Source organism: Camelus ferus, chromosome 31 (genome assembly GCF_009834535.1).
Source record: "Camelus ferus isolate YT-003-E chromosome 31, BCGSAC_Cfer_1.0, whole genome shotgun sequence".
Lineage (NCBI taxonomy): Eukaryota > Metazoa > Chordata > Mammalia > Artiodactyla > Camelidae > Camelus > Camelus ferus.
In genome coordinates this window covers 6,097,506-6,123,371 of record NC_045726.1, presented here as the reverse complement: position 1 = coordinate 6,123,371, position 25,866 = coordinate 6,097,506, and the positions used below count along the sequence as shown (strand labels likewise).

The following is a 25,866-nucleotide window of genomic DNA, read 5'->3' as shown; positions in this document are numbered from 1 at the left end:
CTATAAGCTGGGGGTGGGGGGCTGGGGGTCTGGTCCCATTTAGGAGGAACTGGCTTAGCATATTTATTAATTTCCACATGACGTCTCTGCTGGTACCATTCAGCACCTGAATGCCAGTCCCTGGATACAGTACTAGGTACCAGGGACCACTTGGGATTTACTACCTCGGTTTGTCATTGAGCCATCACTTTGTGGAGTATCGTAGGATTTTCTAAGTTTGTTTAGAGTCATTCACAAAGTCAAATGGCGTTCCTCACATTTTTTCTACAGAGGTGTTCACGGCCTGACACGGGGAGCAGGGCCTGATTAGTCAGTGAGAATGGCTCTCACAGCCCCGGACAGGACCATTTAGTTATCTTTGCTGTTAGAGAAGTAGCAGATGAGTTAAACGTTGTATTTAAACAGAGCTGTTCATTAAAAATGCCTTTTTAAGTTAATTGTGTTCTGAAATGCTGGAAAAATACGTGTCTGAGCCACCGTTCTCCGAATACAGAAGACACGCCTTTGCTTTCTTCCAGTTATTTGTAAATGGCAGCAGCGACAGCGGTGACCACACAGTGGTACCGCTTGCTTGCGCCCGTGAGGACCTGGCGCTTCTCAGAATGTCTCACACGCCTCCTTTCCTTTCATCCTTAGCTCGGTGGCTCTGCCTGCCGCTTGCAGAAGCCGTATCCTTTCTGCTGGCCTCGCTTGTTCTAACAGAAGCACAGAGACGAGCGTCGCAGAAACATCGCGACGCTGGCTCTGCCGCACAGACGCACACCCCCTCCCCTGGTGTTGCCTTCTTACCACCTTGTACAGAACGCTGCCTCATGAGGCTTTCTGAATTCTGCCTGATAAAGCAGCCAGTCTAAATCACAGCAGAGCCGAGAAATAAAATAAACTGAAATAAAATATTTGGCTTCAAATAGTGGACCCATAATTTTCTTTTTTTTTGCTTGAAGTAGTTAGACATTCTATACAAGTCTGAAACCAGAAGTTTTTAAATGAATTTTACTGACCTGCTATAGAGGATTTGGTGAATTTCCCCCCTTTCTGGGGACAAACGTCAGACTTGCTGTTGTCAGTTTTAGTTGTGGTGAAAAAAGGAATATAATGGAGAATCAGAACTATCAATAGTACACCTAAGTGTTTGGGTCCTTTTTTTTTTTGATACATTTTATATTAGAATTAGATTTTTATCACGTTAAGATGCATGACGTGAAAACTCTTTATCTTAACGTGTTAGGATAGCAGTCCCTGCAGAGTCTCACTGACGCTGGACAGCCTTCCTGCTCCGCTCCCCGCCCCCTGCCCAGCTGTTGGGCTTCTTTCCTGACACAGTTTCAAACCAGCAATTTCAGAAGGCCTGCGTATGGATTCTGAAGGGCTCTGCCCGTGGACCCCTGAACTGTCACTAACTGGGCCTGTGTGGCCCGGCTGGCTGGGCGGCTCTCAGCAGCGGTCGGTTCTGTCCCGCCTGTTTCCCGGCTCTGCCCTCTCCCCTCCTCCTCTCCCCGGACACACACAGTTTGGGTGACGCGGTGAGCTGCTGTCCGAGTCTCCTCTGAGAATTCCCAAGCTTGAGGGTTGGCTGGGCCAATCTTCCCCATGGAAGCAGAGAATAGGGTGGCGTTTTGGCAAATAATGGAGAACTCAGAGTTCATCCAGGGAAGGGAAGGGAGGTGGCCATGGGGAGACAGTGCCCACAGCTGGAGGTCTTGGGTCCTGTGCAAGAGACCGACCTGGGGGAGATGGGACCTCAGCGGACGGAAGCTGCCGGTGACCCTCTAATGCTCAGCGGCTGTAGGGAGACCCAGAGGGAGCTGGAGGAGTGACACGTGGCGCAGGCCATGGGCGTGCAGGCGGGAGGTCGCCAGCCCCGGGAGGTCAGCCAGGAGCTCAGTGTAGTGTTGAGAGAGAGAGGCGACTCTGAACACCAGAGAGACGTGGACCACCGACTCCACGCCAATCTGTCCAGACCACCCAGAGGAGTCAGACATCTCTGTTCTCATGCCGGGGGTGGGGGGCTTCCCAGGTACAGAGAAGGAGAAGAAGAGGCCAAGTCCCACTTTCTACTTGTCGGGGTCCCCCCGGCAGCAGGCCCCCGCAGACCCCAGCCACGACTCGCAGCTTGCTGAGACTCGCACTTCTCCTTGCTTTCCAGTGACCACACTGTTATGGGGGGGCTCCCCTCCAGGAAGAACGAGGTCACTGAACACGCAGTGAGACCAGGGGTCAACGGAATAAACTTGCTTGATGGTTGCTCTCTGAGTCATGTCTGTCACCCAGGAAACGCACTAAGGCCGCACCACGTGGATCCTGTCACGTGTCTAAATGTTAAGCCTGTTTGAATGACGTAGTGTATTTATGCCTTTCCGTGCTTTCTCCTAGTCGTCTTACAAGTACTGCTGTCCATTCCTGGCCATGTTACTTCTCTGCGTAGACACACAGATACTGGTGTCGCAGTTTAACAACGCCGGTCATCCAGGGGCCCTTTCTGTTCCTCATCTCTCTGTCCCCCTAGCCTCTCCTTTCTTCCAGTTACCCCCTGGTGTTTTGAGTAGTGACTTCGATTTTTTTTTAACTTTTATCTTCATTACTTAAGCTTCCATTATACACTTAAACTGTCTTACCTTGAGTTAACATATTCAGCTGCTCTCCAGTGAAACGCGTGCTCTTTATTTAGCACTCTGTTTCACTTAGAGGTCAGCGCCCCTACTTCCTGAGATCCGTCTGATTTAACACTGCGTTGGTTTTATGCAGGGGTTAGACTTGGGTGTGGCTGCAGGACGTGGGTCAGGTGAGTGAGACCTAGATTCTGATCTTGAGTTTTCACATCCAACTTGCAGTTCCTTCTGCTGACTGTGCCTTCTGTGGCCATCTCATTCCTTGTAATTATCCCCTTCTAAAAATGAAAGAGATGCTAGATGGCTCGCTTATTGTTTATTTATTTAAGAGGTATTCAGAGAATATTTTTACTTACTTGTTTATTTATTTTTATTTTTTATTTATTTTTTAATTGAAGTATAGTTGATTTACAATATTGCATTAGTTTCAGGTTTACCGCATAGTGATTCAGTATTTTTCAGATTATGCTCCACAAAAAGTTATTACAAGATAATGGCTGTAATTCTCTATGCTGTCCAATATATCCTTGTTGTCAGAGAGTATTTTTAAAGGAAGGTGAAACAGAATGCTGCAGAGCATAATCAAAAACTCATGATTTGTGAAGCAAAACTGCAATGCGGTGTCAACTCACACTAGTCGGAATGGCCACTCATCAAAAAGTCTACAAATAATAAATGCTAGAGAGGATGTGGAGACAAGGGAATCCTCCTACACTGTTCGTGGGAATGTAATTCGGTGCAGCCACTATGGAAAGCAATATGGAGATTCCTTAAAAAATTAAAAATAGAGTTACCATATGATCCAGCAATCCCACTCCTGGGCCTATATCTGGAAAAGCCAAAAACTCCAGTTCTAAAAGATACATGCACCCCAATTTTCATAGAAGCACTATTTACAATAGCCAAGACATGGAAACAACCTAAATGTCCATCAACATATGACTGGATAAAGAAGATGTGGTATATTTATACAATGGAATACTACTCAGCCATAAAAAAGAATGAAAGATTGCCATTTGCAGCAACATGGTTGGATCTGGAGATCATCACACCAAGTGAAGTAAGTCAGACAGAGAAAGACAAGTATCATATGATATCACTTATATGTGGAATCTAAAAAAAATGACACAAATGAACTTATTTACAAAACAGAAATAGACTCACAGACATAAAAAAAAACTTACGATTACCAGGGGGGAAGGATGTAGGAAGGGATAAATTGGGAGTTCAGGATTAGCAGATACTAACTACTATTTATAAAATAGATAAACAGCAAAGTCCTGCCGTACAGCACAGGGAACTAGATATAATATCTTGTCATGGCCTACAATGGAAAAGAATATGAAAACTGAATCACTGTGCTGTACACCATAAATTAACACAACATTGTAAACTGACTATATGTCAGTTAAAACAAAACAAAACAAAATGAAACTCATGCCTCATGGAAACACAGCAGTTCTTCTAATCCAGTGGTTCTGACAGGTAGTCGGGGGTCTGTGAAGTCAGGTCTGTGTTCCTCTTACCGACACGTCAGTGTTTTCCCTCATTCTCTCACTGGTCTGCGCTAGTGACTTCTGAAGGCTGGATGGCGGGTGATGACACTGTCGTACAAATGGTGAATGGGTTGTGACTGTGTTTTTCTGCTTTTAAATGCTCATTTACAATGTTTAGTTTGGTAAGTTTGATAGCTGTTACATAAACAGAAGCTCTTTGGGCTCCTTAGTCATTTTAAGGGTGTAATGAGAAGGAGTTTGTGAACAACAATTCTTTTTGTTTTTTTTTTTAATGTTTTTTAAATATTTAATATACAAGTGTTTATAAAATTTAAAAAAATACATGAAGTGAAACTGGTCTAAATGAATATGTATCATGGGTGGAGTCCTCAGAAATTCTGAGGAGGGGGCTGTATTATTTTTAATTACGTTATTCATACAGTTTGCTCTCAAAAAAGGCATTTGGAAAATCAATTTCTTTGGTAATCACTTAGCCAAAAAAGTCTTTGGATGATTTAGTGTCCTGACATAAATATTTTTGAAGAATCATTGTTTTGTACATTAAGCTGATTGGATATAAATTTCCTTTTAAATTGTGTAGTCCAGAGGAAGCAAGTGAAAGTTTCAATTATTGAATATATAATATTCAGTTGTATAAGATGAGTTCATCTTTTCTCGTTACTATGGGAATAATTATCGGTAAGTATTACCTCTCATTTGTCTTTTTCAAGAAAATGAAAATGCATTTGCAGAAGGAGAGCTTTTCTCTCTGAATCTGTCGTGTAGAAAGCAGTCAGGGGAAACCAAAACACAAAAAACAAAACTCCAAAGAGAATGCCTGAGAATGCCTACAAGGTAGACAAAGCCTCTATCCCTTTTAGGCAAATAAAAAAAAATTAATTTAAACATTTAAAATTATATGCAACATGAAAAAGAAAACTTTTTTTTTTAAGGTTCGACATGAAGGACAGAAAGAATTAAGGATGACTAGTTCATTGTTGAGAGTGATTTGTAAAGAGAAAAATTCAAAGCCCAGCAGCCTTCCCCGTCCCGTGCTATGGGAAATAGGAAGACACCCTAATTAGTGACTGGGGAAGCGTTAGGCAGTTGGAAATTCAGAGGTATAATTAGGAAAGTTAGGCAAAGAGTTTCCTTGGTATCAATCGAGTGACATACGTCACTGACCCGGGGACAACGAATGACTAATGCACCACAGGTGGCAGAGGAGGGCAGGCGCCCAGGAAGGAAGCCTTTACGAAATTTAGTGACTTGGGAAGACTGTGCAAGATTACAGCTCCTGGAAGAGAAAAAAATATTGATAATAAAAACAAATTAGAAAGAAAACATACTCTATCAAATATGAAAAATGAAATAAAATGGAGCTGAATCCCTGGGAGATAAAACTACCAGTGTGACAAAGAGGAATCTACGAAAGCAGAGCTCACAGTGACCTGCGAGGGGCGCACCTGTGGGTACTTGTGGACGTGTTTGTGCCACAACTAAAAGTGCTTTTCCTTTCCAGTTGATCTCAAGATCTGCAATAGGAAGATTGCAGTAATTTAAGGTATTATGACAAACAGAACAGCATCAGGGGAACAAAGCATCTTGGTCAGGAAGCCATTCACCTCGAGAGAGAAATCTTAAAACCTGTAAGATGGTGATGAATGTGGATGAATGAATGAGCCGGTCACTCAAAGGACACCCTCCGTCTGTTTCTGTCCCTGTTTCCTTGTCTTTCTTGGTGGGTTTTGGCTCAGTAACGTTAATGATTACATCCTTCTTTCATCTCGTGCTCTGAATTTTTAAGCCTTTGACCTCACTTTTTCCACATCTACATTATGGGGGGGGGTGGGGAAGGGGACTGGCATTTGAAAGGTCTCATCTGTGTCTTAGGAACCATGATGAGCATTCTATACACCAGGATCTAATCTTTGCAAAAATTCACGAGGAGCAGAGAATTATCTTTATTCCCAGGTGATGCATCACAGGCAGGGGCTGCCCAAGACGACCCAGCGAATGAAGGACCAAGCTCGGCTACTTAGCGTTCTTCCCATGACGCCACAGTGATTTCAGCAGTAACTGGTAGTCACAATTATGAACACGGGACACTCCGGAATCATCAAAGAGAGAGTGAGTAATATTCACTGTATCTTAGTTTAGTTTCAAAAGAGTGGAAACCATTCCCGAACAATCAACCCACTTGGCTTTGTTTAATCTCTGGCGGTGGAAATACTATAACATGTTTAGAGTAGAAAGGAGCACGTGCCTCCATCAGCTGATGGCAGCGGGGGGCCTTTCGTGAGGTTTGGCGGGTTTCTCCCTCCGGGAGGGAGCTTCCAGCCACGTCTTCTCAGCGCTGGGGAGGTGTCCTTATATCCCTTGAGTTGCTCTCGCCCCGCTTGCAGACCTGCGACTCCCCGGCTGTGCCCGCAGGTCGCTGGCTTCCACTCGCTCCCGCGGGGCCCCGAGGGGTCTCTCGGGGAAGCGGCGCAGCGGCGCGCAGACTTGCCTCTTCTGCCTGCAGGCACCGGTCCCCGCCGAGCCCTCGGTACACGGGCCAGTTTTGTTACAAAGAGCGACTGTCAATCGCTCTGTCTGTGTCGCCGTTATTTTAAATAGCGAAGCACAGAAGGGACGTCCCTGCCGTGATGACTTGCTCAGGTGGGGAAGTCAGCGCACTACAGCGACGTAAAAAGCGGCTCCTTCCACAGTCGCAGAGGGGTTGTCATTCAAGTCCAAGAGAAAAGCAGCCTAGCGCACAGTGGGATCCGCTTTAAAATAGGGGCTTTCCCAGGCTTCCCACACGATAAAATGAAGCCCAGTCTCCAGTGTTCGGTACAGGAGTTCAGTTTTCCAGTGGCTCCGCTGAGCCTTTGGACGCAGGGCTGAGCTGTCTGGAGAAGCGCCCGGAGGACTCGAGCATCTCCTCACGGCTGGGAGCCCCGATGCAGAGGGAGGGCATGGCAGGGCTGGAGAGCTGGGGAGCAGCCAGAGCTGTGGGCCTCCCCGACAAGGCAGGGTTGATATTTGCTCCAGGAGTCAGCAGGGAGACATCTGACTTGTGCTTTAAAAGGACCACTCTCCAGAAGGTGGCGGATACACTGAGGGGACAACAGGAGAGTCAGACCCGCCAGCAGGGGAATGTATTGGTCCAGATGAAGTGAATGATGGTGTCCTTCATCAGGACAGCGCCAGTGATGACAGAAGAGTGAAATCATGCCATTTGCAGCAACATGGATGGACCCAGAGATTATCATACTCACAGAAATAAGTCAGAGAAAGAAAAGTATCATATGATATCACTTATATGTAGACCCCAAAATAAATGCACATGAACTTATTTACAAAACAGAAACAGACTCACAGACATAGAAAACAAACTGTGGTTACCAAAGGGGAAAGTTAGGGGGAAGGGATAAATTAGGAGTTTGGGATTAACAGATACACACTACGGTGTATAAAACAGATAAACAACAAGGTCCTACTGCACAGCACAGGAAGCTATATTCAATACCTTGTAATAGCCTATAATGAAAAAGAATATGAAAAAGTGTGTATATACACATAACTGAATCACTTTGCTGTACACCTGACACTAACACAATATTGTAAATCAACTACCTTCAATAAAAATATAGTTCAGTTTTACTTATAACAACAAGAATTCAAATTTAAACACTGTCTTACGATTTTACACATAATATCGGAGAATAATTTTTAATTAAAAAATTTTTAAATATTTTTATTGAAGTATAGTCAGTTTACAATGTTGTGTCAGTTTCTGTTGTACTGCTTAATGTTCAGTTGAAAATAATTAAAAAAATAAGAATATCTGATTGCAGCAAAAGTACTCTAAAATGGATACAATTCTGATATGAGGATAAATTGGTATAAAATCTCTGGAAGGTAATTTGTTAATGTGTATGAAAAGACTTTAAAATGATCCCCTCTTTTGACCAGTAGTTCCGTCTGTCTAGCAAAATACTCCAGAATGTAGCAAAATATTCAATAACATATTTAATTGCAGACTTAGTTATAATTGCAGAAATCTGGAAATCATCCAGATATCCAACAACTGAAAAATATTTGATATAAAAATTGAAAATGCATAATACCAACTTGTGGAATATGCATTAAGATATGCAGACAAAGTCTTATAAAGAGATAGGATATTAACAGGAATTATTGGAGATCAAAGTACATGATTTTCCCCTCTTCCGTGTACATTTCTGTATATTCCGAGTAATTGGCAATAAACACATGCTATTTATATTTGCGAAAATAGAAGCATTTTCAGAAAGAAGTTAAATCATTCAATCGTGGATTTTGGATAAAAGCTTTCCATTCACCCTGTGTTATGTCTGTATTTTTGATAATTGATAGAGATTTCAGTCTTTATCTGAAGATTGACAGCTTTTGATTTTTAAACGTTGTCAAATTGAGTGGACCTGATGATTTCGGTTGTCTTGCTCCACATCCACGCCAGCTCTCCTCCCACCTGGGTTCTGGATTGCAGAGCATGGAAGAGACCCCACGACATTCCGGGCGCCTCTGCAGTTGTGGTACATGTGTGCGACCGAGGTCCTCCGTCAGACGCGTCTGCTGAGATGGGAGTGAGGGTGTTACCTTGTCCTCCTCCTCGGAAACCTTCCTGACTCCATCAAGGCTCACTGATTACCCAGCGTCTACATGTTTTCCACCCTTCACTCGAGCAAAACGTTTAGTCCTTCCTGTTGACTGCTTTTGTGCTGCAGGCTAATTACTGAGCGTGGCCGCCGTCCAGTCTCTTCTCCGGCTTTGTGTTTCCACAACGCTCTCTCTAGGGTCCATCTCTCAGGGTCCTGACACACACCAGGGACTGTGCCAGGCCCTCCCTCCTCTATAAATAATTATTATTATAAATGTCAATGATTCACTCATTTACTTAAAGAATATTCCAGCAGACATTGTAAACCAGGAGGGGTGGGGGAGTGTTACGGTCTGGTTAATCGCATTTTCAGGCTAGCTGAGGGAGACGTGAGAGTCCCTTTTCTGTCTGTAACTGGGAAAAGTTCCCCAAAGTGTGTTTGCTCCCTTTCCTGCCTCAGGAGGTACTTGAGAGTCGAACATCGTCCTGGGATCTCCGCCAGGGGCACCTTCCCCCTTGTCTGCACCTGGAAGTGGCTTTACTCTCTGGGTCCTCATAACTCTTATGACCACCCTGTGAATAGATACTCGTGGCATATTTATTCTGCACATTTAAACTGACCATTAAATAATGGATTGTCTTGATGTAGAAATAGCTTCTTTTTTTTTTTTTTAATTTATACATTCCCCTCTGGGCCTAGCATGGTGTCTTCAACGTAGAAGGGATTAAAATGTTACTTAAATAAATTGAAACTTGAAGGATATAGAAGGTCATCATCTTGAGTATCAGATTCAGATTTATTTTTTAGAGGGGACAGTATTTGAGATTAAATTTATAGGGTCACTGAGACAAATCCACAGGGAGGTTACATTAGAATTTCATCATGAGCTAATTTTTAAATTATTTGATGGTCTTCCTTAAAAATGAGCTGAATTCATTCCATTTAATTGAATATTCTTGTTACTTTTTTTCCTGAAAGATTGATATTTTTACCATCTTATTTCTAAATTTTCCTCTCTTACCAAAAAAAAAAAAAAAATATTGTCACTTTAGTTTCTAATATTTTGTCACCATGCATTCTTAGGTCCAAACTCTCTTAAAATTATTCACAGATCTACTTTACACCTTTGAAGACAATTTGTAGTATGTTTTCTTAAACAGGGATACCTTAGAATCTTTGTATACGTTGTACGCTGGGTTTGCTTTTTTTTAAAAAAAAGCATGAGCTTTAGCTGAAGGATGTGTCATGTAGATAAATAATCATCTAGATTTCTTTAATATTAAAAACATTGCAAAAAAATGTTGTGAGCTTGAAGCTGCATATTGTACATTTCTTGGGATGGTTTCATAGTCTTTGGTCTCCTTTCTAGGATACTAAGAAATATCTGGTGTGATGAAGATGGTGAAGATTAAAGAGACAGGACAGGGGCCATCTGCAGTTGAGTGAATGGCTGTGCGACCAGTGGGCACATACCTGGTGGGAAGGGTACTGGGAATTAGAGGATCTGGCCTCTTACTGGCAGTAGGGGACATGGCAACACTAATCTCCAACCCTTCTGCCACAAAGTTGTGATTAACTAAGAGTAAGAGATGTGAAATACTTGAAAAAAATTAAAATACCGTAAGAAGAAAGTATTTTGACCTTTACAATTTTTCACAGATGCAAGCAAATTTAAGTCACACAACCACCCTCTGAATTAGCTGAGGTAAGACTTTACTTTCCGTTTTATGGACGTGGAGCAGGGAAAATGGCTCGTTCAAGTTTGCTTGCAAAGAGCAATTCAAAGACTAGAAACGCATTTTATCTCTGTGCCTGATTCTCTTTCTGTGATGTTGCACGGTCTACCTTTTGCATATGAATGAGAACGATTAGTAGTAAGTGTGAACCACACACACCAGCTCAGCTATAACCGCATCCTGGCCCCAGCCCGTGGCTGTTTTCATGTTCTTCGCATATATTCCTAGGAGTAGAATTGCTGGATTGTATGGTAGTTGTATTTTTAATTTTTTGAGGACCCTCCATACTGTTTTCCTTGGTGGCCGCACCATTTTACACCCTGCCCGCAGCAGTGCAGGAAGGCTGCCTTTCCTACACACCCTCACCAGGACCTGTTACCTGTTGTCTTTTCGGTAAGAGCCATCCTGCGGGTGTGAGGTGATGTCCACAGAAGTGTGTCTGCATTTGTCATGACACAGCTGCTGAAGAGTTAGACAGAATCTCCCCCTAAACATTATGGGCAAAATATTTACAAAAGGGAAATTTCTGGGTCTTCCAGAAGGTGAAGGCTTCCAGAAACTATCCAAGTGGTGTTGATTTCCTCTAAGAAAATCAGGGGGAGGGGACGCTGTAACGTTCCATCCCAGGTTCTTTGTTCTGAGGGCCGTCCTTCCCGTCAGCGGCACCAGTCAGGGAGGGTGGGGGAGACCTCCCTCTCCAGGTCATCATGACATTAATCCTGCACTTAGAGAGCTTCGTGCGGTGCGTGTCACCACGAAAAGCTCAGTACATCATTCATCCTAAGTCAGAATTCTAATAAGAAATTCTAAGAGCCATTTTTTCCCACCAGATGATGGTAAATGTCAAAAATCAATTCTTTCTTAACATCCCCAGTGTACTCCCAGTTTGTGGTTTCTCACTGTGGACTACAGAAAGGAACCTATTGCCAAATCCACACAATCGGAAACACTGCAGACTTGGGAAAAGTAACAATCACATGTGCTCTCCAGTTGTTAATAATTTACCACGAATCTCAATTTATTAGCCATGCCTTAGATAGTTCTCTGTTTGCATTATTTATGGGGCCTTTCCCCTTTCATGGACCACAGCTGCCATATTAATTTTTAATCAAATTGTGAAATTTTGTAAGTAATTCTTAAAACCAGGTGAGTAAAAAGAGAAAAATCTCTAGGAGACAGGATTCAGGTTACACCATCCACTCGCAGTACCAAGTATCAGAAGGACTTCAGGAAGGATAGTTAGAGCACATCATGTATCTAGTTTATCCGAGTAAACTTAGAGCTTATTTATAGCTGTAAAAACTCACATTTTCTGCCTTTAAAGAAGCAGCCAGGACCTGAATATTTATGACCCCAACGCTGCCGCAGGCTTTTGTGTTTTCCTCGGGGCTTTTTAGCCAGCCCGGAGGAGAAATGAGAACTGCCGCTCTCAGCGATCTGCCAAGTGCTGAAAACTATTTTCCCCGAAAATTATCTCAGCATTAAAACGCAGACATTTGCAGGGATCATGAAAGGAGAAGTGCAGTGGCTTGCAGGAGTTACTAACAAGGCTGACTCTCCGCTCACTGGCTCCTGTCTGGAACCACCCACTCCTGGTACCTCCCAGAGCACCTGCTTCTCAAAACACGCGGTAGGCGTGAGGTTCAGGGTCTCCAGAGGGGTGTGTGTGTGTGTGTGTGTGTGTGTGTGTGTGTGCCATGTTCCTTTTTGTAGACTAAAAGAAGAAATTCGGTGAAATATAGATCTGCTAAAAGGAGTTTCTGCTTCAGTTATGAGATAAGCCCTAGCGATGTGGTGCACGACCCTAACCGTGACCATCCTTGACTCGGCTGCACGGTACAGTACAAGACGGATGTTAAGAGAGTAAATCCTAATAGTTCTCATCACAAAGAGAAAGCTTTTTTCTTTTCTTTTTATTATGTCCACATAAGATGATGGATGTTACCTGAACCTACTATAGTAATCATTTCACAACAGATGTAAATCAGACCATCACGCTGTGCACCTTAAACTTATACAGCGATGGCTGTCAGCGATTTCTCAATAAAACTGAAAAGAAAAACCCCAACCCCCTCCAAACAAAACAAAACTAAACTAAAATCAACAAAAATAAACAAAGCTGTTTTAGCAGAGTCTAATTTGACAGGAAAAGAAAATTACATTTATACATTGCATCAGAGTCAAGGAAACTGGCTTGAAGTACACGCTCTGTCATTCATTCACCAGCTTCATCACCCTAGATGGAGCACCTGCCTTCTCAGAGCCTCGGCCCCGTATCTGCAAGGCGAGGCTTGTGGTGTTGGCTGTACCGCAGAGCAGGAAGGTGAAGTTCTTGTGTGGAACTGTTACATTGTGATGTCTTTACTACGTGTGTGAGACTGAACTGGAAACAAACATAAGTAACATTACCCTGAGCACAGACGGGAGAGGCCCAGAAGCCAACGCAATGGAGATGATTTAAAGTGCACTGAAAATGCGCATAGGATTGAGACTTTTGCTTTTGAAGGAAACATTCCTTCCAAGAGGGGCATAGAGACTTGAAGGACAGCACAGAACAATGTGTCCTGTTTCTGTATTTAGGAATGGGTACAGTTCCGTCACTCAGTACCTCGGTGTGCAAGGTTTTACTAAAGTGAAAAAGGAAATAAACATAGTGTTAACCTCTAGGTTGTGCAGGTTTCCTCTATAGAAAGTTGCTTGTGCACACTGTTTAAAAACACTCATGGAGGTAACTTGCATTCTTGCCTTTGCATCTGATGAACGTGTTGCCAGAATAGCATCTGTGCAATGAATAGACTCCCCTGGAGAACAGAGTATCATGGAGCAGAAGCCCGGAGCGGGTCAGAGAGTCACGTCCACACTCCAGGCTGCCTTCATGCGTCAGTCCCCTGGGGACCGAGGTAAAATGAAGGCTCTGATTTTGTCGGTGTGGGGTGGGACCTGCGGTCCTGCTCAGGAGATCTGATGCTGCAGGACCAAGCTGGAGGTGGGAGCAAGCCTGGAGGATGGCACCCTGCTGGCTCACCCATCCTCCCTGAGAGAAGGCAGCCGGCACGCTGCGGAGGCTGGAGGGCTGGTGGGTGCGGTGGGGGTACCTGAGGAACGGGCGTGATGGCCTCCCCCGCCCCCCTGGATTCCCTGCATGAGGAGGATTGATCTGCTCACAGGAGCCTAATCCCTGCATGATTCTGTCTGACACAGGGTGGTGTAATTATTTTGAGTCTCAGTCACGTTTCCCGCTTGGACTTGGAGTTAGATGACTCATCTCTGTGGGGAAACCTGAGCAAGGACGGTGCTGTGTTGACCATCTGACTCTGCCAGATGGCGAGGAGCATCTGAGCCTCGGAGGGCAGAGTACCTGTTGACCCCTGCACCTGGGACTAGCCTGGAGACAAGGGATGGAGAAAACGGGAGCAGAAACAGACTCCCCAGGCTGCCTGCAGCCCCTCCAAACCCCACTCCCCCACCCCCGTCCTCTAACGCAGCCGTCCAGGTTTATACAAAGGTGTGCAGCTAAGTTATGGAAAGGATGAAATTTATTTAATTAGAAGCTCAAAAAAAAAAAAACTAGCATTTTTAGACATGGCAGCAGTGGCAGGGGGAAGATGGGTGGATGAGAAGCTGAGGAAAGAATTGGTTTTTAGAACAGGGAGGAAGCGGATGAGAAGAAAGATGTCCCAGTCTTTCTTCAGGATAGTCACACGTTCCGTACGACACAGCAAAGAGTTACAGACTCGGGGTTTTATTCTGGTTACTCTGGTCATTAATTCCAACTTAGTCTTTTCTTTGTGCCTTTGGAGACCACCGTATTAGATGTTACTACGAGCATGAGTAAACAGAGAAATGGATAAAGAAACTGGTCCTAAATGAAATGGGACTAAATTTTCCATGGATTTGCTCTGAATGTTGTGTTGACTTAGGCTATAATTTTAGCAATGAAGACATTTATAACGGAGTAGAAATATCCATGAAAAACATGTGAGCCAGTGTCAACAATTAGATTTTAAATGAAAGCACAAGGTTTACTGAATGACTTGCTTTGGGATTTCATTATCTGGATTTTTAAGAACGGCACCTACACGAATCTTGATGAATTTTTTGTCTCCATTCCTGCCCTTCCGCATCTCTCCCCATCTGCCTCTCTACGGCACTTTTCCACCGCATTTTCACCTGTACACCTGGAACTTTTGAGAACTCAGTTGTGGGACTGCTCACTAGGTTCAGGACAGTATCTTAAACGCAATAGGAGCTAAAAATGTAGTCGGTGGGCGGTGGGGGGTGCCCATGTACAGGTAACTGCAACACTGACGAGGAAGTATCAGACCTTAATAGTGTTCTCTTTGAACAAAAATGAATGAACTTCAACCTAGAATGAACGAGAAGTCACAGAGTAAGAACCATGTTAATAGTCAGTGAAGAAAATGGGTGGGGTTAGGGGATGTGGAGTTGAAGAGTGAGATCATTTCCAGTGAACAGAGCAGCAGGAGGAAAGGTGGAGAAGGTGGAAGGTGGATCACACGTGTCGGGGATTAAAAGGAGGTCAGTGCGACTGAGGCGTAGAACGCTCGGAAGAAGAGACTGACAAAGCAGGCTAGAGATTTTTCTGGAAAGGGCAAATGCCAGTTAAACATTTTAGACTGTATCTGGTAGATCCCAGGATGCTACTGAAGGGGTTTTTGTTGGGGAGGGTGATAACTAGGTTTCTACGTTTATTTAGTTTAAGGGAGGTACTGGGGATGGAACCCAGGACCTCGTGCATGCTAAGCACATGCTCTGCCCCTGAGCTGTCCCCTCCCTCCGAAGGGTGTGAATCAGGGAGTGGTGTGATGGGCGAGCAGGCACACTGATGGTGAGAAGGATGGACGTTCGGGTTCTTTCCAGACTTTGGCTGTTATGAGTAAAGCTCTTAGGAACATTCACTGAACAGGTTTTTGTGTGAATGGAAGTTTTCATGTCTCTGGGACAAACCACCAGAAGTACAGTTGCTGGATTGTGTGGTAAGTGCATGTTTAGTTTTGTAAGAAATGCCAGGTTATTTTTCAGAGGGGCTGTACTGTTTCTCATTCCTGCCAGCGATACAGGAGTAATCCAATCTCTCTCCATCCTCACCAGCAGTTAATATTAGTCACTGTTTTCTCTTTTTATGTTTTATTAGTTATTTGTGTGTGTGTGTGTTTCCAACTTTGTAATTCAAAGTGATTCAGTTTATGTAATTTTAAGTGCTTTGTCCTTTATAAATTATTTCTCTTAGTTTATTCTTTTTTATTGAAGTGTAGTCAATTTATAATATTGTGTTAATTTCTGGTGTCCAGCATAGTGATTCATTTACACACACACACACATATATATATTCCTTTCCCTATTCTTTTTCATTATAGGCCACTACAGGGTATTGAATACTGTTCCCTGTGCTGTACAGTAGGACCTTGTTGTTCATCTATTTTACATATAGTAATTAGTATCTGCAAATCCCAAACTCCCAATTTATCCCTCGCCACCCTATTCCCCCCTAGTAACCATAACTTTGTTTTCTACATCTGTGAGTCTGTTTCTGGTTTGTAAATAAGTTCTTTTGTGTTTCAGCAGTTTTGAAACAAGTGTTATCATAGAATTTTTATGCCAATAAATATAAACTTACAATGCAATTTTAATGACTATGTAATATTCCATTTTATGCAGGAACTAAGATTTCTTCAATCAGTTTCAAATTGATGGGAATTCAGGGTTTTTCACCCACTGTTATAAATAACAATCTAATAAGTATATATCTACTGGTGCTTGGCTGGTTATTGTCCTGATTAAATTCCTGGGAGGTTGCAGGCTGGTGTGTTCTGTTTTATGGCTTTTGATACCTTAGCATTTGATTTGGGAGTCAGAGGCTTGGATTTGGAGATTGCTTCCATCAGTGACACATGTATGGTTTTAGGCAGGCTGCTCAGTCTCTCTGGATCTTAGCTACTTCACATGTAAAGCGGGGTGATTGTCTTATAAGATTGGTGAAAGTATGAGGCAGAGTATTTTGTATAATGTAATTCTTGGAAATCTTATATCTACTCATTAAATACAAGGTCTTCCTAGCTGGAACTTCACACAGTGCCTAGACTACAGTAGATGAAGGGACACTCAGAGAGTTTATTTCATGCACGGACTCTGACCAGTGTGTTGAGCAGTGACATGTTGAGAAAAATCTTGGACTCAGCAGGAGAAAAGCTCACTGTGACCCCAGCAGCGGATTCCTCATAGCAGGGGTGGGCAGGAGGCGATGGAGAAGTACCAGTCATGAGTGAGGTTATCACTTAGCACGTGTGAGCATCAGAATGTGTCACCAAGCTGGAGCCGTCCTCCTTACCCTGAGCACCTGTGGAACCCTGCAGTGCCTGGCTCTCAGGAGTTCTTTCCAAAGGTGACCCTAGTGGAAGCAGATGCGAACTTTTCCACCTTTACGTTGAGGTGGTGTTTGATCATCTGTGTATGTGGACATTCCAGAAGATCAGAAACTGAGAACATTTGGCATCTTGTTAAGAATTTAAAATATGGGAAACATTTAAAGGGCATCCCTTGGCAGTGGCTCTCCACGTGTCTAACCAGTACACGTGCAGTGTGTCGTCCACTTTCACGGCTAGCACATTATCACTGTCATGATCTTTAGTGGGTTCGGTTTCCAGTCTTGCCTGTGTTTCCCTGTCACTGGTGCTCACAGGAGTCCACCCGGCCACATAAACGCAAGTGAGCCACTCAGGATCAGCTCTGTCCTGTGTTCGGTCTTTAGTTTGTTTCCTTCCCCAAATGCCTCTGGTCTCAACCCCATCGAACTTCTACAATAATTTAAAAAGCCCATTTAGTTTCTTAGGACTTTCCCATGACCTTGATTTCATCCTCTTCTGGACCTGAAGATGTTTTACTTATGTAATAATCATATGCTTTTTCACGCCTCTAATTTATTGCATTATTATTTAGCATTGCACACAGGCCTTTAAAAAAAAACCCACAGGACCAAATTTGACGATTCTTGAGAGCAGAAACTGGTTTACGATGGATTGTATTTCCCCGCATCTAAGTTAGACATTTCAGAGTAGCTACTCAAAGTTGTCAGTTGAAGAAATGACTGTATAAGCCGATGTATGCATGTGAAATAATGAATGAGTGATGAGCTGGAAGTCTGGAATCTAGAAATAAATGGCTGTCATACCCAATGATATCTGATGGTTTATATAATAAAGAGCTTCCTGCTCATGTACAAAAAGTTCTTCACTCACCTGTAAAGGTTTGTGTAGCTGCATTGTTAAGCTACTGAAATAGCTAATCACTGGGGGAATAAAGAGCTGTCTTCACTGCTGGCAGTTTTTGTAAAGAATGGACAGCTCGCCGTCTGTCTTTTTGGATGGTTCTCAGGTTGGAGGAGCTGGCCCTGCAAAGCTGGGGGCTGGGTTGCATGATTCTATTTCTGGCAGGGAGTGAAGCCAGGATTCTGAGGGTGACCTCCCTCCTGGAGGTCACAAGTGTGGTCTCTGTGGAATGCCTGCCATGTAAACTGGTAACATAAAAGCGAGCCAACCCCTGTTTCTACCGCTTTGTTTTTAAAACACAGAATAGTGCTTTCAGTTCGCTGGTGCAGTTTTGTTTGTGTGTGTGTGAAAAATCATCCAATCTGCTTGGTTGTGGCCAGCCTCTTGCTAACTGCTTCACTCTGTTCAGTCTTCATGTCAGTGGCCCAGCAGCTAACTAAATTCTTAACAAACAGAATTAAACTGTAACACGTTCCCTTTCTGTCTCTGACTGCAGTGTCTTTGGTTGGAAGTTGTTATGTTCTGTGTAGTTACGACCAATTGGCAAATAATCAGAGCTGTGTCTTTTCTAGTAAGGCTGTGAGATTCCTTCCTCTTGGATTTCCAACAAAAATAAATACAGATCGTTTTTCAAGGGCCAATGTAAAAAGTAGTTTTACTTAAAAGAGTTAAAAGAATTATTGTACAGACATTGATGCAAGTGAAGTTGTGGTACGGGATACAGATATTTCCAGTCGCCAACGTGTTGTACTATTGCCTTGTGAGGACACCGCGGGCCGTTTCCCACCATCAAGTTAAGCACGTGCATATAAAAGGGAACGGGCGTCTCTGCCAGCTCTGGGACGGGAGGCTCTGCCTGGCACCGAGGATGTGACCGCAGAGCACTGTGAGCTGAGGAACAGGAGTGCGTTTTGGGGACGGGGCAGACGCCCCAGCCTCTCACTCGGAGTTGTGTTTCTTTGGCTCTGATGACGTGTGGCTGGACTAGGTCACTCTTGTCGCCCAGAACATCTCCACACACCCCCTCATGTCTAACAGAAGCTGAACAAATGAGAGAACTAAGAGCAGGAAACGGGTTCACAGCCCTGTCTCACACTTTGGGGAATCAGTTTTCTTCGTCTGTAGAGCAGGTGAGCAATACCTCTCAGAGAGGCAGGTGTCTTTACGAATGAAAGGCAATATAATGAGTATAAACTCTATTGCACAGGAGCGGCTCTGCGTTTTCCCCCCTAATTTCCTTCTCTTAGCTCTTGGGGAACACGTGCAGGCAGATACCAAACTAAAATCTCTCCTTGCAAAACCTCATGGAATTGACCAGGTTGACATGATTTGAAAGGTCTCCGTCAAAAACCATCAGTAAAGGCCCTTCCAAGAGGGGAGAAAGGACCACCCCCAGCTAACTGGCTGCAAAGGTGTGGCTGGTTCCTGCTAGCAGTTCGCACCTATCCTTGTGTCAGCTGAGGGGGGCTCACATGGGGTTCTAGGAAGTGAGCGGCCCAAACGAAAAAATGCATGAGGAGTTGCCATACCGCCGGCCAGACTTCAGCAGGAGATGCCGTGGGGTTAAGAACGCTATTCTATTGCCACAGGGAGGTGAGCGCCTATGATGCACCTGTCCTGCTTTTTATCTGTTCTCTGCCAGCACATGCACAATGTGAATTTCTTTGTTCATTAGGCTTACAGAATATCTCTAGCACACACGTACTTCTATTTTCTTTGTTCTATATCTTATATAATTGATGCATGCATACAGCCATTATTTACTGCATGCTACAAACGTGCTCTGATCGTGGCCTTGGATCCCACGGCCTTAACTCATCTCAAGGCCAGCTCACACCTTGGCCCCAAGTCAGATGGCCAGACTTAGCAAATGAAGTACAGGAGCTGCTGGGGGAAGCTTGGGAACTCTCGCACGTGAGCCATTAGCAGAAAGCTGCCCATCTTTATTTAGATCTGCCAGGCCTCCACCATGGACCCTTCCTCTCTGTCCTTCTGCATCTCTATCAGAGGGTCTCAGGTCTCCCTCAGGAAGTGCTGTGTGTGTGTAACTTATCAGGAAACCCCTCCTTTGCTGGTGCTGAATTAGGTGGCGAGAACCACTCACCAGCATGTCTACCCACCCCAAGAAATCACAATTACTTCATCTGAAACCAAAGTGCCTCAAAGATTAGGGCCCACTGATGACAGCCTTTCCTCTTGCCTAAGATTAACAGCAGATTATTGTTGCCCTCTTGTGTCTTGGGCCATTAAAACAGGATTGGGAGAGTTAAGGTAAAGGTTGTGAGTTCAATTCACTATCTAGTAACCAAGAGAAAAAGATATAAGAAAGAAACATTGCTTTTGAGGATTATTGCCAGTGATACATTTCATGGTGCTAATATCCTCTGCTAGGAATTTGAATGAAATGGAATTGAATGAATTCCATTTTTAAAAATAAACTGGGGGGGAGGGTAAAGCTCAGTGATAGAGTGTGTGCTTAGCATGCAAAAAGTCCTGGGTTCAATCCCCAGTACCTCCATGAAAAGAAAAAGAAAAAGGGGAAAAAATGAACTGAAAATGACAGTTCACAAGAATCCAAGGGCTGAATTTAACATGATAAAGATTATATGAGCCTTATGTGTTTGGCTAACCCTCTAAAGAGAGAGACCCCCATCGTGGAAGTCTCGAGTGGTTTCTGAGGACACTGAAGGCAGAAGCCACATTAGAGGAGGGTGTCATCCCTGGGAGTCCTGGAAAGAGAAGGATCGAGCAGACAGTGCAGCTCAGGCCATGAAGAGGCGTAACTGAAAAGCCGAGAGCGAAACCACAGTCCTTCCACAATTACTGCCAGGAGCCGTCGGGCCCGCCCGCTCTGTGGCAGGGCCCTGGCCCCGGTCGTAGGGAGCGTTTCTCTCCTCCTGGCTCCTTTTATTCCTAATCAGCAGCAGGGCTTCAAATTAGTTTCACAGTCTACGGGCCTCTCTCAGCCGTGAAAGCGTCTTTTCTCTCTTTTGATAGCACAGCGCCTCATCTAAAGCAGCAGAAGCAAGCTCCCCCTCGGAGGCTGTGCCCTCCCTCCCTCCTCCCCTCGGGCCCCGCTTCAAGGGCTTCATCACGTGACTCAGGGGGAAGTAAAAATCAGCCGTGGGGAGGGCAGGGGCGGTGTTCCCAGCGTGAGAGGTCCTGCCCCGTTACAGCCGCCGTGATGAAGTCCACGGCTGCCGGGAAGACAGAAGTTCAGCCAACGCAGGACCGAAGGACTGAACTGGAGAACTCTTACACCCAGAAAGCAGTGGCATTAAATATGGCACAAAAATATGGGGCGAGGGTGAGGAACCAGTTTTATCACGTCACTTTAGTTCTATGACAGAGATGTTGAGCATTAACACGTTTTGAGATAATAACTCCAAAAATCTCTCATTTGGAGTGTTGGACCTTCTGGTATTAATCTGACGCAATGAACATCCAGCTCTGTGTGAATTGTGTGTGACAAGGACGTTCCCTGAGACCAAGGCTAGAAGTCGTGGTCACTGATTTCTCTCCTCTGTTTCATTTACCCACTGTCCTTTCATCCAGGGGGCTCAAGGCACTGAGCTTAGCATTCCTCTTACTTGATGGTGAAATAAATAAGAAAAATAAAGATTTCCCCCAAAATGTATAATGCTGGCTGCTTGCTTTATTTAGAGTCCCGGTAATTCCTCAGCCTCAGTCAGCAGCCCTAAACAAGATTGTGTTCTCGTTGTCCAGGGAGCTCTCAAAGGGAAGGCAAGCTTCTGTCTGCCACCCCCCACATACTCAAGTTCCTGAAAGTAACCAAGAAGTGAAATATCTTCCTTTTAATAAAGTTGTGATGTGTGCTGAGTGTGGAGCCCTACAGACAGACCTGGTTCGAGTCGCGACTCCAGCTACTCACTGAATGGCTACAGACGAACTCAAACACTCATTTTTATCGTAAAAGTTACCGTTTCATGCAGGGTTGTCATAGGAATTACCGGGACTGTCTCTAGCAAGCCTAGGATGGCAGAGAGTAAGAACTGCAAACATAATATGGTAGTTTTCATTTATATTCTTATTATGTTCCACTCATTTTAATTAATCTTGAAATATCCTTGTGAAGATAAAATGCAGTAGGACTTATTTTGTGCCCTTAACTGATGATGAGGAAGGCAAAAAAAAAATCATTGTGGGGTACAGTGTAGCTGATTGGGGGTCATTTTAGACACTGGGAGTGTATGTCCGATTTCACGTTGAATTTAGCACAGCGTGATTTAGCAACCATACGAATCTATGTGGGGAAGGTCCACTCATTTCTTGCCTGTTATTTCAGGCTGACCTTCACATTAACACTCTTATTTACCAAGATACTACTTCCCCTGTTTAATCACAATATTCAAGAGTTACCAAAGATAACCCACCAAAAGAGACAGCTTTCTATGAATATTTCCCACTAAGTGAAGGCACAGAGAACTCAGAGGGCAGAGACCCGCTGAGTTCCCAGAGAGCGTGTCTGGATGCCTGGGGAGACTAGATTTAATTGTGAAAAAAATCAGCTTCCCAGTTGAGGCTTTTGTGCATTTTGCACCACTTCTGCGGACAGGTTCTTCTCGTCGCGGCCAAGTCAAGTTACGAAATTACAGAATTGTGGGACTTAGCAGAGTTTAATAGACCATGTAATTCAAACCTCATCATCTCACAGATTAAAAAAGCAAATAAAAACTGAAGTCCAAGGTTAGGTGTATGGCCCAAGGCCACGTGACTAGTAAGTGGCATATGCCCCAATTACTATTTTTTTTAATGCAACAAATATTTACTGAATCTTCATTACATGCAAGGCACTGTGCTCTGTACTGGGCAGAGACAAATATGAGTGAGGAATCGCTGTGCCCTGAAGGAACCCTTCTCCACTTTCTCAGTGTTTACTGCTTTCCATCATCTCTGAGCCCTGAGGCACGTACCTCCGGAAGGAGAAGGGGCATCCTCAGATTGCATTCCTTAATAGCAGCTAAAGTTTAAAATTTTAGATAATGCAGCTCTAAGAAGGAGAAAGAAAATGAAAGAATTTTAGATGTGGCCATGGAGTAATATTTTTAAATATGAAACTATATGATACTTTGTGACCCAGAAAAAGAGTGTAATTTGCTCAGCCCAGGAGGCCCATTTGAAGCTAAAATTATGTCATGGTCTGATGCTTTTAAATTGAACTTTTATTACTTAGCCATGTAAAGTATTTGATTTTTGAAAAGACTTCCTAATCAAATAATTAACAACAACAAAAAAATACAAAGACACTTATAAAATGTAGGGAGAGACAAAAAGGGACAGAGCCAGCTTCCATTCCTTCCCCACAGGAAGACTTTATCCCTGTCTTATGTTAAATTACATATTTCTCTCTTTAAGAGAGGGAAAAATGACTTCTCACTCCTGAACCTCTGGGAAAAAAATTCATGGAGCAGCACAGAATGGTCTCGGCCATAAATATTTGTTGCTCTCAGGATGTGAAAATCCAACCATCTATGACGGGGCTCTCACAGAGCCAACGGGTACCACTCTCTCGGGCTTACTCTGCCATCACCCAGGTAACTGATTCCTACCGTATTTTGGTCTCACGCAAACTGAGCAACTAGTTTTCTACTGGTTCTGCTTTATTGCATAGAACACAAAGCACGCCGTTAAAAACATGGGCTATTCCCATATTACCCTAACAGGCACTGCTCTCCATACGACTCGTAGAATTGACAGGCACCCGTCAGACTGAAACCGACAGCATGAGAACCAGCTTCATCTCTCACATCGATTTCTTACGTTTTATTACTTGAGTCGCTTTCTGTTTCCTCCTGAGCGATTTCTACGCGAAGCGACTGCTTAGAGTGTAGTCGTGAAGATGTGCTTGCATCAAAAACAGGCTCTCAAATGTGACCCTTCATTTTCAAGTTAAGAGACAGAAGGCAGTCTGGCAGGGGCGGGGTGGGGGGCGGCTAGAGTTTCTGGGTTGAAAGGGATGAGATTTAAAAGGTGCTGCTGACTATGCCAACTACGATGTTTCCCGCTTTTGCATCTGTCCTGCTCTGATTCCACTTCAGAGTTCAATTAAACACCTGAAATGCTAAATATAATCTGAGCAAGGGCTGGTGAAGCTCGCAAGGTCAACTTGTTATCTTTCTGGAGTTAATCACTGGCTCTGGCTAATTAAGTGTCTATCCCTGAAAAGGCTGTTTCTTTTTCCACCAAATAACTAAAAAAAAAAAAAAAAAAAAAAGACTCCAAGTTTACTGCTCTAAGAAACTAATCAGCTATTCAGAAGAGAAAAAATTTAGGCATTCACATTTAATGATGAGTTCAATGTGTGTTAATTGCTCTGTACACACTAAGAATTATTTGGGGTTAACTGCACGGTATTTGAACGTGCAGAGATTTGTGATCGTGTTGACCTCGGACTCGATTCAACATTCCCTGATTTTTAGTAGCACTCAAGGCTACTTTCCCTGCCACTTTTTTTTTTTTTTTTTTTTTTGAGGACATCGCCATCTTGGAGAAACAGGGAGGAATGACTTTCGCAGGTCATTTTAACAGCTGTTCATTCTGCCTCTACCTTGTTCAAAATACTGAGCCAATGATGTCAGGCAGCAAACAGCAGATCCTGGTCCTGTCCTGTCCTGAAGGAGTTTATGGGCCAGGAATGGGAGCACCGAGCACATAAGCCATTGGAATAAGAAGAACAGAATAAAGAATGAATGCAGGTGCCATCTAAGCCAGTGTGGGAAGACATACGAGGGAGGGGCCGAGTCTAACGGCTGTACAGGAAGACTTTTCTTGAAAAAGAGGAAACTGACACGGTTTTGAAAGCTGGAAAAGACTTCTGTCACAAAGGATGAACATTCTGATTGAGGAAACAGATCGAGCAGGTGGGTTGGGAGGGGCGCATCCAAACAGCACTTGGGTAACGGGTAGAGAACAGGGTGTTGGAAAAGAGAGTGGCGCTCGGTCAGTTGAGGTGATGTGGGATATTTTGTCTCAAAGTCATTATGGTTTTTTAATTTAGTGCAACTAAACCCTCCCATAGGCTCTTTCCCCCAGTTTTATTGAGATATGATTGACATACAGCACGGGATACATTTAAGGTGTACAGCACGATCTGACTGACATGCATCGTGCAATGACCACAATAAGCTTAGTTAACATCCATCATCTCATACAGATATAAAAACGAAAAATATCTATTTTCCTTGTGATAAGAATTCTTGGGATTTCTCTCTTAACTTTCAGACCTACAGCACAGCAGAGGTAACTCTAGTCATCGTGTAAATTATGTCCCCAGGGCTGCTTATTTACAACTGCAAGTTTGTACCTTTTGACCACCTTCATCCAATGTCTCTTTCCTTCCACTCCCTGCCTCTGGTAACCACAAACCTGACCTCTTTTCCTATAAGGGTTGTTTTGTCTTTTACTTTGTTTTGTTTTCAGGATTCCACTCAAAAGTGAGATCATAGAGTGTTTGTCTTTATCTGACTTATTTCTTTTAGCATAATGTCTTCAAGGTTCATCTGTGTTGTTGCAAATGGCAGCATTTCCTCTGTTTTTATGGCTGAGCAACATTCTGTTACATTTATCACAACTTCTTTATCCGTGGTCATGGTAAATAATGCCACTGGGGGTGCCAATATCTCAACGTAGTGCTTTTCACTTTCTTCAGACATACTCCCAGGAGTAGAATTGCTGGGTCATAATATGGTAGTTCTATTTCTAGGTTTTTGAGGAACCTCCATACTGTTTTCCACAGAGGCTGTACCTAACACATCCCCTCCACCAGTGCCTTTTCTCCACATCCTTGCAAGCATTCTTTCATCTTTTTGATGACGGCCGTGCTAACAGGCATGCGGTGATAAGTCGTCTCATCGGGGTTTTGATTCGCATTTCCCTAATGACTAGTGACACTGAGCATCCTTTCATTTACCTACTAGTCACTCGTGTATCTTCTTTGGAAAGATGACTGCTCAGGTCCTTGGCCCATTTTAAACTGGGTTATTCGGGGGATTTTTGCTGTTGAGTTCTGTGAGTTCTTTATGTATTTTGGATATTAACTCCTTATCAGAGGTGTGGTTTGCAAATGTTTTTCCTGTTCTCTAGGTTGTCTT

At 43.7% G+C, this 25,866-nt stretch overlaps 1 protein-coding gene and 1 long non-coding RNA gene across 5 annotated transcripts in view; both read right to left on the bottom strand.

The window, feature by feature from the left end:
- Positions 1–25,866, bottom strand: part of GALNTL6 (polypeptide N-acetylgalactosaminyltransferase like 6) — an 803,528-nt gene that overhangs the window by 194,623 nt on the left and 583,039 nt on the right. The window lies entirely within an intron of this gene.
- Positions 257–15,042, bottom strand: LOC116660760. The gene is made up of 3 exons (XR_004316373.1): positions 15,033–15,042; positions 7,182–7,183; positions 257–650 (listed from the first exon to the last, which is right to left on the bottom strand). It is a non-coding gene; the product is annotated as an uncharacterized LOC116660760 (long non-coding RNA).